This window comes from Pongo pygmaeus, chromosome 8 (assembly GCF_028885625.2).
Source record: "Pongo pygmaeus isolate AG05252 chromosome 8, NHGRI_mPonPyg2-v2.0_pri, whole genome shotgun sequence".
NCBI lineage: Eukaryota > Metazoa > Chordata > Mammalia > Primates > Hominidae > Pongo > Pongo pygmaeus.
In genome coordinates, this window is record NC_072381.2 from 90,121,776 (window position 1) to 90,136,635 (window position 14,860).

Sequence of the window (14,860 nt, forward strand, 5' to 3'; positions counted from 1 at the left end):
GTGATGGTATTATTATTATCATTATTATATTTTTTCTTTGCGACAAAGTTTTGCTCTTGTTGCCCAGGCTGGAGTGCAATGGCATGATCTCGGCTCACTGCAACTTCTGCCTCCCAGGTTCAAGTGATTCTCCTGCCTCAGCTTCCCAAGTAGCTGGGATTACAGGCACCTGCCACCACACCTGGCTAATTTTTGTATTTTTTTTAGTAGAGACGGGATTTCACCATGTTGACCAGGCTGGTCTTGAACTCCAGACCTCAGGTGATCCACCTACATTGGCCTCCCAAAGTTCTGGGATTACAGGCATGAGCCACCACACCAGCCAATGTGATGTTATTACTTCAGGCTCACATCAACGGTATTAGCACTGGATGTCACTGTTGTTCCACGCAAACAGAACACAAGTGTGCCTCTTCCTTCGTGAATTTCAGAAATGACCCAGTTACTTAGGGAACAGCTCATCATGTACTTTGGCAGAACCACACAGTACTCCCCACCCAGCCTGGCATTGGCGTTGCTATTTTCAGATTCTAAATCTAATCTATTCCAAGAGCAAGAGTCCAGGGAAAAGGCCATTAAATGTCTGAGGCACAGAGTCTATACAACTTCATCTGACACTGAAATTACTAGAAAGGTCTATTTGCGAGCAAAAATTTCTGTCCTTGCTATATATTTTATTTTTTAAAAAACCTTAATACTTTAAATGCAAATATGAATCGAATGAATTTCATCATTATCCCATGAAGAGTTCCAGAAGGATTTCTTTGGTGAATGAAACACAAATATTAACTATTGCTTCTTCTCCCACTCACTTCATAACCATGTAACAGCCAGTTATCAAGGCTACAAAAGGTCTGAGTCTGACCTTCTAACCTGCTCTTGGACATAAGCAAGCACAGCAGGCAATGTATTTCAAGGCAATTACGGGCATAACTCGAGTATTTACAGGATACGGCATTGTAATATAACTATCTTTTTGGTATTTCCGAGGTAACACTTAAATCCTGCAACAGTGGTGGCCCATCAGTGGTGGGAAAAGACCAATTGCTCCTGAGGGTGGAAAATAATCTTGCAGTTCAAGTTAGTGAAAGATGGGCATTTCTTCTTCCATTATATTCAAAGTGGAATAAGTGTGCTGCAGCTTTTTTTTTTTCTTTTCATGATTTCCTCATAATAATGTTGCGGTTACTTTAGCAGGGGGTGGAAAACTGATAAGTGTAATTGCTGTAATCACAGGATGTATAGGATGTAAATATTTGCAGGGCAATTAAAAACTATTTGCCTCTTTAGCTTCTTAAAATAAGAGGCACATCTGAGCAGCAAACAAGTGGAGAGTTTAAGAAAACAAGCAGAAAAGATTTTTAAGTGGCAAGAATATGAGATGATTTATCAAGCATTCATTTTGTGGTCTGGTCAGATATGAACGTTGGGGGGAAAGAGCAAAATATTGTGGATCAGGAAAATTGTGTCATCAAATAACTAAAAATAAATCTCAGAAGAACACCCCAGGGTTATAAATGATCACAGTGTGTGGCATTGTCAATTATCCTCTCAAGTTGGCACATTGTTTAGGAGGATGTCTAACTGCCAAGTTGTTATTGTAACAAGCCAACGGGCTTGCCTCATTCATTAAATACATGAAGGATGGTAGTCAAAATAAACCATGCCAGTTGACCACCATCCAAAGTGGCAGTTTTTCTTTGAGAATAAGCTTTTCTTTTTCACTCTTGCCTGATTCATATGTAAATACTTTCTATTTCTCCTAATGTTCCAAGAAACATTTTGATTGTATTTGACTCATATCTGCTAAATTTCTGTACATATTATTATCTTTACTACCAGTAGGGATAGTGAAAAAAGTAAATTCTACATTGTGTTGATGAGAGTTTGTATAAGGTAGGAAAGAAGGGGGTTGAACAGCATACAGATACTTCTACAGCCAGGTTAACATTTACACACGCCAATTAAGTTGTACAAAAATGGTAATTTGTTATGTTCTATAATTGACCTTATCTTGCCCTCGATCCTCCATCATGCTGATTAAAAAAAAAAAAAAATCCCAAACAAACAACCCTAAAACCTGATGAACAGTAACTCTGTCTCTTGTGGTTTTAAAGGCTGTCAGGTTAAAACACTCTTTTTTTTTTTTTGAGACAAGAGTCTCACTGTGTCACCCAGGCTGGAGTGCAGTGGCAGGATCTTGGCTCACTGAAACCTCCACTTCCCAGGTTCAAGCAATTCTCCTGCCTCAGCCTTCTGAGTAGCTGGGACTACAGGCATGCACCACCACACCTGGCTAGTATTTTTTTTTTTTTTTTTGTATTTTTAGGAGAGATGGGGTTTCACCATGTTGGCCAGGCTGGTCTTGAACTCCTGACCTCGTGATTTGCCCACCTCGGCCTCCCAAAGTGTTGGGATTACAGGCGTGAGCCACCGCGCCCGGACAAAACACTCTTAAGGGTAAACAATCATTTTGGATTTCTTACCTCTTCAATGCTTTTAGGATGGTATCTAGGTACATGCAATCTCGCGAGAAGAAGGAAAAGACAGCTATGATCCACAATTTGTCCTCTGCCAGCCCTGCTGACTCTGACTGATGAATAACTGGGAGGTCGTGGCATTGTTCTCTCTCCTTGCTGCATGTGTTTGCTGTAGTATCTGTGGATTCTAAAGCTAAGGTCTGTGCTCTCTGGGTAGACAGAGCTGAGTGACTGCTTCCATGAAAGTCAGCAAACTCCTCATGCTAGTGAGGCTCTGAACTTTGATTCTTTCTGGCAGCCTTGATTCTCTGAGACTTATTGCCATTTTCTTGGGGCTGTTGACCTTGCAGTGGTCTCCACACCTCGAGCACTTGATAACTCCTTGGCAGTTATGCCTAATTTCATTTAGTTATTCTGTCTTTTCATTCTCGACTCACCTACTTCTTCCCTCACATGGTCATGCTGGAATATCTGGGCCTTTTCCATATCAGGTGCAGACTGTAGACTAGGGGCTTGCTGTCCCAAGGCTACACATCTAGACCCTTTCTCTGCCTGTTACCGATCCAGCACCATGCGCCATGTTGCGCGATGTAGGAAGCAGAGCAGAAGCTTGGCTGTTCTCTGATTTCCCCTCGCGCAATACAGAATCCAGTTCAGAGTCTATCATATGCCTCTTCTCTCTAAACTTCACCCAAAGGACTTGGGCAGCTTGCTCATCCTCACCTAAATCACCTGGTTTTTACAGCCCCTCATTTTCTAATCTCAGAAGTTAAAGAGTTTTCTATTTCTATTTTCTATCCCAAGGAAACACCATCTGTTTTATCTTTCCTCACAGAGTACCATAGCAAAGCTCTAAGCCTTAAATTCTAAGTTCGATCCTTGATGTGAAAAGGAAGCTTTAGGATTCGAAAAATCTATTTTTCTTAAAAAAAAAAAAAAAAAAGTAAAACCATGACTTGGTAGATATTATCTTGCTCTGGATAAAAAAAAAATTGAATCAAATTTTTCAAACTGAAAATTGACTTCATTCTCTATCTTCTCACAAGTAATTGCAGGCATTTGAGTCTCTGGATTAAGAGTTACGAGGTAACAAAAAATGGAGAAAATCAGTTTGGTGTCTTAAAAATATATCATCTCACCTAAACTGCTTATTCAAAAACCCTCAATAGTCATCCAGTGCTTTTTGAATCTGTACAAAGCTACGTGATGCTAAAGGCCTCCACCCCTCCCAGGCCTAGCCTTTCAGGTTTCCCTCTCACTTCCGTGTAAGAGAAAAAGAGATTTAATGACTCTAAGCTAAAAGACTCACAGCTAATGAAGAGAAATAGCCAAGAGGCAGATTTTGACTAATCTAGCAGAGTCTCATTTCAGTCAAAGTTAGATTCTGAAATTAGTACTTAAGGCAAACGCTGCATTTATAAAAGTTATTCTTGAAAATTCTTTAAGTTGCCCATAAAATAATTTATTTTTTACTCTATGAAGAGCTCCAAAGATAGTATCTCTCAGTTAGTCCAATAACCAATTTTTACCCCAGAAATAGGGGAAATGCTGTATGAAAAAGATGTGTCTTCAAACTCTGCAATCATATCCAGTGATGCTCACATTATAAGGGGCACATAAACAAGGGAATAGAAAGAGAGAAAGTAATTATAGGATAAATTTGCTGTTACTAAAGAGTTATAATATTCTCTTTCTTGGAATTCTAACATAAAATGATTCATAAAATGCCTGGGCACATTCAGGATTGGATGGATATATTTTCTAGTTGGTGGATTTCTATTGTTTCCACATGTATACTAATTAAAACAATTTCAAACTTAATTTGTTAAATAACATTTCAGTCTTGCAGAGCATGCTTTTTAACATTAAACTTTGTCTCCCTCTGCATGCTAATCTTCAAAAACACTTTCTAAATCAGTCCTTGTCTGATAAATATGTCTATTTTGTTTAGCTTTTGGACTCATGTTCTACAATAATTTTGATTTTTTTCTGAGGCACAAATTGGAAGCAAGGAAAGCATGAACCCACTGGGTTTTCTTTCCTTTTTGTAAGTTTATACAAAGATGAGGCAACATGTCTTTCAGTAAGTAGATAGTAACTTCTTAATGTTTGCAGAGCCAGATGAACGAAATGATAACCTCTCTGTGGGCTAGAATGTCTGATTCCCTCTAGGAGATCTTAAAGAAAGCCAATTAGCATTAGCAGATGTGTGTGCAATGGAGAAGGTAAAAGAAAATGAGGGCAGTAGTAGCTTTTTGGAACTTGGATGGAAAAAAGATAAGATTTCTGGGGAAGGCGGATGCTGGGTTTAAGGCTTTCTGTAGAAGGTCATTAGAAAACTGTGAGATGAAGGGACAGTTACAAATTTAAGAAAGATGTGTCTTATAGGACTAATACAGATACCATATACCACATATTTGTTAGGTAAACAATACTTAAGGACTGTAAGAAACAAGAAAAGCATCCTGCGAGGAGGGAAATATATATCACATTTTCTTTCATTTTGAGGTTGTACTCTGGAGCCAAACATTGTAAGAGCTTTAGGGCAAAATTTGATTCTGAAATCCTTCAGAGTTCAGTAAAACTCTCAAAATAATTGTGAACATGGTCTACATTAATGCTGTTCAATAGAAGGACAATGTGAGCCATGTAGGTAATTTTGAATTTTATAGTAACTACAAAAATAGAAGAAGCAGGTGAAATTAATTTTAGTGCTATACTTTATTCAATTCAATGCATCAAAAACATCATTTGAACAAATTATCAACATTAAAAAATATTAATGGGGTATTTTACATTATTTTGGACTAAATTTTTGAAATCTCATGTGTCTACAACACTTATAGGCTACAATACATATTGTATGGGAGTTAAATTTTCACTGGAAATATGTGATCAGGGATTACATTTCATAATATTTACAGTTGAAAAAGTAGATTCAACTACCTATGCTTTTCCAAATATACTTAAATGTTTTCCACTAACTGAAATGAGCAAAAAAAAAAAAAGAAAAATCATTCTTTAATAGTCACATCTAATTTGCAAAATAGGTTTATCATTCTTTAGAATAATTGATTTTCCTTTGAAGCAAAACTTCATCAGTTTCTAACTATGTATATCCAAGCTAAGTAAATTCATAACTCTTGTTTCAGCTCAGTATTATCAAATTCAAAGTAGCCTTTCATAAATTGAAAAGAAACTCTAAAGTTTTGGCTGTATCAACAAAGTGTTTCTTACATTTTTTGTACTTTTTGCAGCCAAACCCAATATGATGACTACAATTAAAATCTTCTGTATATTGTTTCATATCAGAAAAATGTATAAAATAATTACTATTGATTTGTATTTTGCAACACTTCCATTTTAACATAAATTCTCATACCTGCTTAGGTCACAAAAAATTTTCCTTTTCTTGAGCTTCAAGTTTATTTTTATGAAGTGTAATATTAAGTGAGAAAACACAATTTGCCCTGCTATTTTCATCTTTGTTTCTTTTGGTTTCAAAAAAATCTTGATTTGAAGTATAGAGTAAATCTTTGTAAAGTTCTTCCATGACTCATTTAATGGACATTAGCAAAGAACACAAGATTATTGAATCTGTATTGGTTTTTTTAGAGACAGGATCTCACTCTGTTGCCCAGGCTGGAGCGCGGTGGCACGATCACAGCTCACGGCAACCTTGAACTCCTGGGCTCAAGCAATCTTCCCACCTCAGCTTCCCAAGAAGCTAGGACTACAGATGCATGCTACCATGCTTGTCTAACTTTAAATTTTGTGTGTGTAGAGACAGAGTATTGTCATGCTGCCTAGGCTGGTCTTGAACTCCTGACCTCAAATGATCCTCCCACCTGGGCCTCCCAAAGTGCTGGGATTATAGGCATGAGCCACTATGCTTGGTCCCATTGTCTTTTATAATTAGCAATAATTCATGGCCTTTGAATTTAAATTTGAATGATTTTAACCATTGCATTTATGACAATTTTCAATCTCTTAGAAAGTAGAGCACAAATATTTCCAATGTGCATTATACAGTGGAATGAAAAAATAAGGAAAACATCCCTCTCTTGTTTTAAAATGCCTGTATATTCCGATTTTTATTTAATGTGGCTGGAGTCTATTGAGACAAAAACTGATTTTTTCAGATCTATTTAAAATTTTTCCTCATGGTGGAAGTCCAAAGTATGTGTCTATACCATAATTTTCTAGGTCATGGGTTGACAGCATTCCTTTATAAATTTGAAGGTTGAAACAACTGTACCTATGGTACTGATTGTGCAGTCTCTCTTATATTCCATGACTCATCTAAAGCTAAAAAATAAAGATTTTCAATTTTTAAAATTTTTAAATTATTTTTGATATTTCTAGAAAGAATTTACATTCTACTCGTAATTGCTATTTTAATTGAAGATCTTTCACTTTTTATGAAATATCTTTTTTAGATTTTTTCTTATAATTATCTAAGAAAATTATCATAATTGAAACAATGTGTTTGTTTGTTTGTTTGTTTGTTTTTAGACAGGCTCTGGCTCCGTCACCCACCCAGGCTGGCGTGCAGTGGCATGGATCATAGCTCACTGCAGCCTGGAAGTCCTGTCCTCAAGCAATCCTCCCACCTATTCCTTCCAAAGTGCAGAGATTACAGGTGTGAGCAACTGCGCCTGGCCCATGAAACAACACAATTTATTTTACCTTGTATCTAAAAATGACTTTCTCTTTTTGTTCAGGAATTCAAACCATTTTATGACTTGTCAAACTCTGATTCTGTTAAAAAATTATTTAAACATTTTTCTTTAAAGGTCAAATTATAATTTTATGTGACTAAATTTGTCAATTTTTATGACTGTTGAGAAAAAAATTATCAAACTTACTACATATTTCCTAAACACTGTCCACTTTATTATCTTAACTTTTTTACATGAGCAAGCAGCTTTTTGTTTTAATATGACAACAAAGCATAATTGCCCCTCATCATTACTATTTGACCTATGTTTTTCTTTTTTTTTTTTACTGTGACTATCAAAATACTAGCATCTTCATTTTCAACTGATTCTGCATCTGATGCATTCCTTTATTTTGCATTTTGAAATTTTGCTTATACTAATTTTAACTAAAAAATAATTTAATTACAATATCCTTAAAATATTTCAGCTTAATTAACAATTATAATTTGTATAAGTATCACTGTGACTCCTGCTGCCTGCATAAAAAATTCATATAAACACATTACAAAAATCATCTCAACTGCATCAAATCCATTGATGCTGACAAAATGCACTATAGTTAAAGTGAAATATAGTTCTACCAAAACAATAAAGCTATATTGAACAGAAAAAATATTTTACACTGCTTAAGTTTTTAAATTTAAGTTACTTAAAATCAAATCAAATAAAAAATTCAGTTTCTCAGTCTCCACAATTCCTCAGTCATATTTTTAAGTGCTCAATAGTTGCTTATGGCTAATGGCTCAAACCCAGAAGAAGATAAAAAATGCATATTGTTATCTGTATTTTATGTGTGATGGGGGAGGGGCATAATTCTCACTCCCCTCTCTCCACTTCCTACTGCCTGCCTACCAAATTGTTGAGGTGTTTGTTGTTTTTTTTTTTTTTTTTGAGACGGAGTTTCTCTCTTGTCGCCCAGGCTGGTGTGCAGTGGCATGATCTCGGCTCACTGCAACCTCCGCCTCCCGGGTTCAAGCGAGTCTCCTGCATCAGCCTCCCAAGTAGCTGGGATTACAGGCATGTGCCACCACGCCCGGCTAATTTTTTTATTTTCAGTAGAGACAGGGTTTCACCATGTTGGCCAGGCTGGTCTTGAACTCCCGACCTCAGGTGATCTGCCTGCCTCGGCCTCCCAAAGTGCTGGGATTATAGGAGTGAGCCACCGCGCCTGGCCCTGGAGTTGTTATTTTGATGGAAGCAGCTTCCAGAACTGATTAGACCACAATTTATTAGTCTCAAGGTCATTCTATGCTGAATGTTCCTGTACATTGGTGTGGCTCTCTTTCTTAGACCTTGCTCCTACATTTTCTGCTGTTTACCTATCTCCATAGGGAAAAGTGACCCAGAGCACAGCCCCTGAAAGCAGGCCAGCAATCCTGAGCTCTCATCTGCTCATAGAAGGTCAGAGGAATTTAGACTTTTACACAAGCTCATGCAGCTCATCTTGGCAACCAATTCGTGGAAAAAATAGGGGCTTAAATGAAGGCAGAGCTCCACTTAGCCCTTGAGACCAAATAATTGGCAAATGTTCAGTTTTCCAGCAAGCTCGAAATTGGGGGTGATTAGCAGCTAGTTAACCTTCAAAGAAGGGAGGGGGGACTTGTTTATCATTTGCATTCGCCTCTTGTGACTTTTTTTTCTCAGGAACTTCACGGGATCGGGGTTGCTGGGCAAAAACAGGACTCAGTAATCCTAGATTTCCTTGCTAAATATCATCTAATTATAGACCAGTGACACAATTATTTGTACAAATTACCATTTTACTTTAATCTTGAGTTGCATTGCCATCTTTTTTGTAATGACCCTGGAGAAAAAGGAAAATGTTTTAAGAAACTGATATATGTATACTTGGCAGAGGACTGCATCCTTATCGAGATAATAGTATTAATCACAATGACAAATTTTGAGGTCATATAGAATTAATAAGAATATTAATTCTTAACTCTTGTCTTAAGCCAGAATCAGGAAGGTTCCTTGAAGAGTTACATTTGACTTGCAAACATCTCATACATTTGAACAGAGGTGGTACGGTTTCAGTATTCCATATCTACCCTGAGGCCTATTGTTGAACCCTCTTGCTCCAGACAATAATTAATCTGTCCTGAGCCGCCACTGCCACCTGGTGGTAGTGTAAGGAACCATCTGATACAAAATTGATTGCCTACTTAACTTTCTACATTCCACTTGCCTCTCTCTTGTCTTTTTCTATCTGGCCTCGGTTAATTCCTTCTATGCCAATTCTCATCACATACACTGAAAGAATCATAGTGTGGTGGCTAAAAGTATAACTCTAGAGCTCACTTCTCCTCTCCACCCCTCACCAGCTGTGTGGCCTTGGACAAGCTGCTTAACATTTTGTCCTTCAAGTGCCTAATTGGTAAAACGGTAGTAATAACTTCTACCTCCTAAAGTTGTTTTAGAGAATCAGTCATGTAATTCATGTATGTACTGTGATAAAAAATCTAGTGGCTAGCATACAAAAAATGCTCAATTCATAACAAATGGCAGCTATTATTATACACATGCGCACATCCTTTGTAGCTACCTTCATACTTCCCCTCTTCTCTTCCAATTTTGGTTATTTTTCCATCTCCCTCAAATCAATCCAAATCGTATCTGATAAATGTCTTATTATTGCAAGTGATAAGAAATTGACTATTTCAGTGAAAAGGAAATTGATTTGCTTTTTTTTAAAAAAAATTTGTGTTTTGAGGGTCTTGTTCTTCTGCTCAGGCTGGAGTTCAGTAGCGCGATTATGGCTCACTGTAGCCTTGAACTGCCTGGCTCAAGCAATCCCCCCACCTCAAAAAGGACTTGAAAGTCCCAGCCTTTCAAGTATCTTGGACTATTGGTGTGCACCATCACATCATGCTCAGCTTTTGCTTTTTTTTTTTTTTTTTTTTTCTTTTTGGAGAGATGGGGTTTCCCTATGTTGTCCAGGCTCCTGTTTGGAACTTGTGAGCTCAAGCCATCCTCTTGCCTTGGCCTCCCAAAGTGTTGGTGTTACAGGCGTGAGCCACCATGCCTGGCCTGATTTGTTTTGACATGAAATTAAATGTTATGAACACAATGTGTAAAGCTCCTGTAAATGACCAGAAGAGCCATTTAGAATCCTAGCAAAAATCCTGATTTGCTCCCTAACTTCTAGCAAAAATCACTTTTAAAAAAATCATTAGCTGTCAAAAAATTAAAAACATCTTATTCCAATTTGTCTTCCTCTTTTGAAAAATCAATGATTTAAAAATATTTGAATTACACAAACACTAAACAAACAATTTCTTGTTGTAAAACCTTTAAACCAGAGATAATGCAACAATTCTCTTTGACTCCCTTCTCCTACAAATCCACTAGCTGCCTCAGAGATTAAGACTAGCCCTTTGGTATATATATTTTTTCTAAGTCTTTTCCCATGCGTTTTTCCATTGTCTCAAGTGTTTAAAAAATTCCTAACTTATTCTGGACATTTCTTTCTTGGTCATTCTCACACATGGTGTCCAATTCTCTGACCCTGTAATAGCCACTTACAAATGTCCCCAGGAGATGGATGGCAGGGATCTGCCATCAGCATAGATGTGCAGTCCAGGCTGGGCACGGTGGCCCATGCCTGTAATCCCAGCACTTTGGGAGGCTGAGGCAGGCGGATCACTAGGTCAAGAGTTTGAGACTAGCCTGACCAACATGGTGAAACCGTGTCTCTACTAAAAATACAAAATTAGTCCAGCGTGGTGGCACGCACCTGTAATCCCAGCTACTCAGGAAACTGAGGCAGGAGAATCGCTTGAACCTGGGAGGCGGAGGTTGCTGTGAGCCGATATCGCACCACTGTACTCCAGCCTGGGCAACAGAGCGAGACTCCATCTAAAAAAAAAAAAAAAGTGCAGTCCAAGGCCCTTCCACTCCACTCGTTGGTCCCATTGACAGCCTTCCTCCTTTAAATTTGAGGACTCTCATCTTCTTGATCCTTTCTGTCTAGACCCAGTTTAACTAGACTTTATGAGCAGAAAATGGTCTCTTCAAGCATGAATCTAAACCTTTCTGACCTGGATATAGGTCAGCAGTTTCTTTGAATTTCTGCTTCTGTTTCCCTATGGGCTGAGAATGCCTTAGGGATTAAGAGAGACAAATATAAATAATCCAAAGGATTATTATTTTGAGATGTTATTCTGTCACATATTTATTTGTGCTTATGTGGAAAGACTTTAAAGAGTTTGTGGAAAATGGAATTAAAAGATAAAAATAAAAACATAAACTTTGTTTCTCAACATAAGCTCCATAAAGTTCCAGACACTCTTGAAAGGAAAAAAAATCAGCCACTTAGTCCATTCCTAAAGAAGTGAGCATTCTGAAATTTAACCCTATCAATGCAGTCTTTTGACATGATTAACTGAAGAAAAATGGGTGCCCTGTAAAGATTTTTTTTAAGATTAAGAAACAAAAAGAAGTCAGAAGAAGCCAAATCACAACTGTAGGGTGAACGCCTCATGATTTCCCATTGAAATGCTCACAAAATTGCCCTTGTTTGATGAGAGGATTCTCCGGTGAAGCTTTCCTGGGCATTTTTCTGCTCTTTGGCTTTCTCAAAACTCTCGCAGAATAAGCAGATATTCATTGTTCTTTGACCCTTTAGAAAGTCAACAAGCAAAATGCCTTGAGCATCCCCAGAAATTGTTGCCATGACCTTTGCTCTTGATCAGTCTGCTTTTGCTGTGACTGGACCACTTCCACCTCTAGGTAGCCATTGCTTTGATTGTGCTTTGTCTTCAGGATCATACTGGTAAAGCCACATTCCATCTTCTGTTACAGATCTTTGAAGAAACGCTTTAGGGTCTTGATCCCGTTTGATTAAAATTTCTACTGAAAGCTCTGCTCTTGTCTGCATCTGTTTTGGGTGCATTGGTTTTAGTACCTATTGAGTGGAAAGTGTGCTCAATTAGTTTTTCAGTCAGAATTGCATAAACTGAACAATTGAGATGTCTATATTGTTGGCTAATGTTTCTGCTGTTGTCAGTCTTTGTTAGTTAGGACCCAAACAAGGTGATTTTTTTTTTCCTTAAAAGTTGATGTGGATGGTCTGCTGCTGTGGGCTACATCTTCAACATCATCTAGTTCCTTCTTAAAGCAAGTTATCCACTTATAAACTGATTATTTATTTGGGACATTATCCCCATAAACTTTTGGTAAAATAGCAATGATTTCATCATTCTTCCACCCGAGCTTCAACATAAATTTGTTTGTTCTTGTTTCAATTTTAGCATAATTTATGTTGCTCTGATAGGGGCTTTTTTCACGCTGATGTCTTATCCTTCTTAGTACTTCAAACTAGATCCTGTTCAGATATGTTGTAACTAGTTAATATGAGTTTATTTTGGTGCAAAAAATTTTAAAACTCCATGGCTAATTTTTAAAATAATATGCATTTTTTTGTGAATTTTTTGAAGACTCTTCCTACAGTAAATAAGTATATAGTTTTGTTTTAATTTACCTTTTTTCCACACAAATGTCATCACCATGTAGGTAATATTTGTAAGATTTTTAAAAATTTATCAATAATCTTGAAATAAATTTTAAAATATTTATTACATGAAATAACTAAAGAGTTTCCAAATTAACTAAGAAGTTCACAAATTAGAAAATAAATGTTAAACAGTACTTAAAAATGTTCCTTTTTTACTATTAGTTCGAATGTGTCAAATTTAGCATTTTTAGTCAACTTTGCCATGTACCAACTTTCACACTGTTAACTTATAAATGAACTTTATCAACATACTTTTAAAGTGGTTACCTTCCGTATTTACATTGAAAATGTTTTTTGAACTTATTTTTACTTATTTCCTCAAAAAATTACTTGCCCTTGAAATTTCTCATATGGTATGATTCCAAAATAACAAAAAGCAAGCAAACAGACAAACCTTAGAATGCATAATTGTATTTTACATCTTTCATAAGTGGCTTAAAATAAAATTTAATCTTTCAACATATAAATTTATGCATAATTTTTAAAAACACATGGTTGGTCACTGTCTCTTGTGGTAAATTATATCTAAAGACTTTCCCCATTCAGAATTATTTGTAAATCAAATGACTAAGTTGTCTAGGTCCGATTGAAATTAAAAATAAAAATATATTATAGTTTAGATTGAATATATATTTAATTTCTACTTCTTGTAATCCTTGTTATATATACAGCCAGTAACTGAAGACAATCATTATCATAGATTAATACTAAAAGGCAAATTTTCTTGAGTACTAATCAACATATAAAAACTACTATAGTACTGTATGTATTTGGGGTAATCCACAAACCTATATTCCATTTGCATACAATTATAATTCCATCATTAACAAAATTCACAGTGTGTAGCTAAATAACTAGAATGAATGGCTTTCCAACACTTTGGAATTTCCTTTTGGAACAATATTTGAAAATGTCATATAATCTCCCATTGCAAGTGTGAACTTTTGCCAAGCCAAAAAATAAAATGCTATAAAAAATGAGATCCAACTGTGTTTTAAAATATTTTTGAAGAAAAGGGAAATATTAATCCAATCATCCTTTAAATGGTATTGGGTTTGTAAAAATAGGGTCGGGGGGTAGATTTTATGTCAACGGTTGCTATGTTGATAATAATAGTAAGTTGTGTTCATTTTCTTATTAAGGTATCAGTACTTCACTTCATTAGTTTTCTAATAAACTCAATACTGCATATGAAATATTTAAAAAGTCAAAGATTTGGATCCCTGGCATTATATAAAGTCTTTGAACATCTACCTGAAAAATGTTTATATAAAACAGATTCACAGAATTCCTTCTTATATAAACAGCCCACATCCATGTTACATACCCATTCTCTCCTAGCATTCATTGGTGAGGGCTGGACAAGTCAGGAGGAGGAAAGAAAAAGGATAAATGAAAGGAAGAAATATTGTTTTGTTTTGCTTTGTTTTTTATACTATCATAGTACTGAAAATACCTCTGGACTTAATTTGGGCAAGGAAATTGTTTTGGGGCTAGTCAGTAAGTTAAATATTTATCCGGAGTATGTAATCACCCACTTTTTTATTTTTGTATTTTTATTCTTGGCACAGTTAGCACCTTGCCAGCATCTCTTGATACGGTCACAACGTAAGCACTTTCATAATCTCATTTTTGCAATTACTATCTCTCCTTCCTAGGTAAGTGGTTTAAAAAAAATGCATGCTGTGCATTTGTGGACTCTGTGTCTCTCTCATGGGTTAATTGGTTTACATGCAGTTTTTGTGGTTAGCCACTTAACTCTGAAGCTGTTTTTTACCTCATGATTCATGACATCCTTTTCACTATATCAGGTTTTGGAGCAATTGTTCTAGTGTGGTTGAGCATGCAATTATCTTCTCATCATTTCTGTTTTTGTCCCTCATCCTCAACCCTTTTGAATTCTTGCTAAAGATAAAAGAAGGAGTTCAAAATTAATGTAAAAATGGTATCTGCAATATAGGCTAAAAGTAGAAATGCCTGTAAATTCAAATATTAACCATTTTGGCTATTCTGGGAACTCTAAGATATCATGTAAATGTGATGATGTGGAGAATTGCAGTATAATTTTTATGGTTACTTTTTTTTTTATTTCTTTTCAGATGTCAGGGTCATTGTGAAAGAACATAAAAATCTGCATATCCAAA

At 36.2% G+C, this 14,860-nt stretch overlaps 2 long non-coding RNA genes across 4 annotated transcripts in view; both read right to left on the reverse strand.

Annotated features, from left to right (window-relative positions):
- The window catches only part of LOC134740170 (uncharacterized), a 366,820-nt gene that overhangs the window by 199,937 nt on the left and 152,023 nt on the right, over positions 1–14,860 (reverse strand). The gene's annotated exons all lie outside the window — the stretch shown is intronic.
- The window catches only part of LOC134740171 (uncharacterized), a 60,765-nt gene continuing 48,238 nt past the window's right edge, over positions 2,334–14,860 (reverse strand). Inside the window, exon 3 of the long non-coding RNA XR_010127443.1 lies at positions 2,334–12,107. This is a non-coding gene — a long non-coding RNA (uncharacterized LOC134740171). The remainder of the gene's footprint in view (positions 12,108–14,860) is intronic.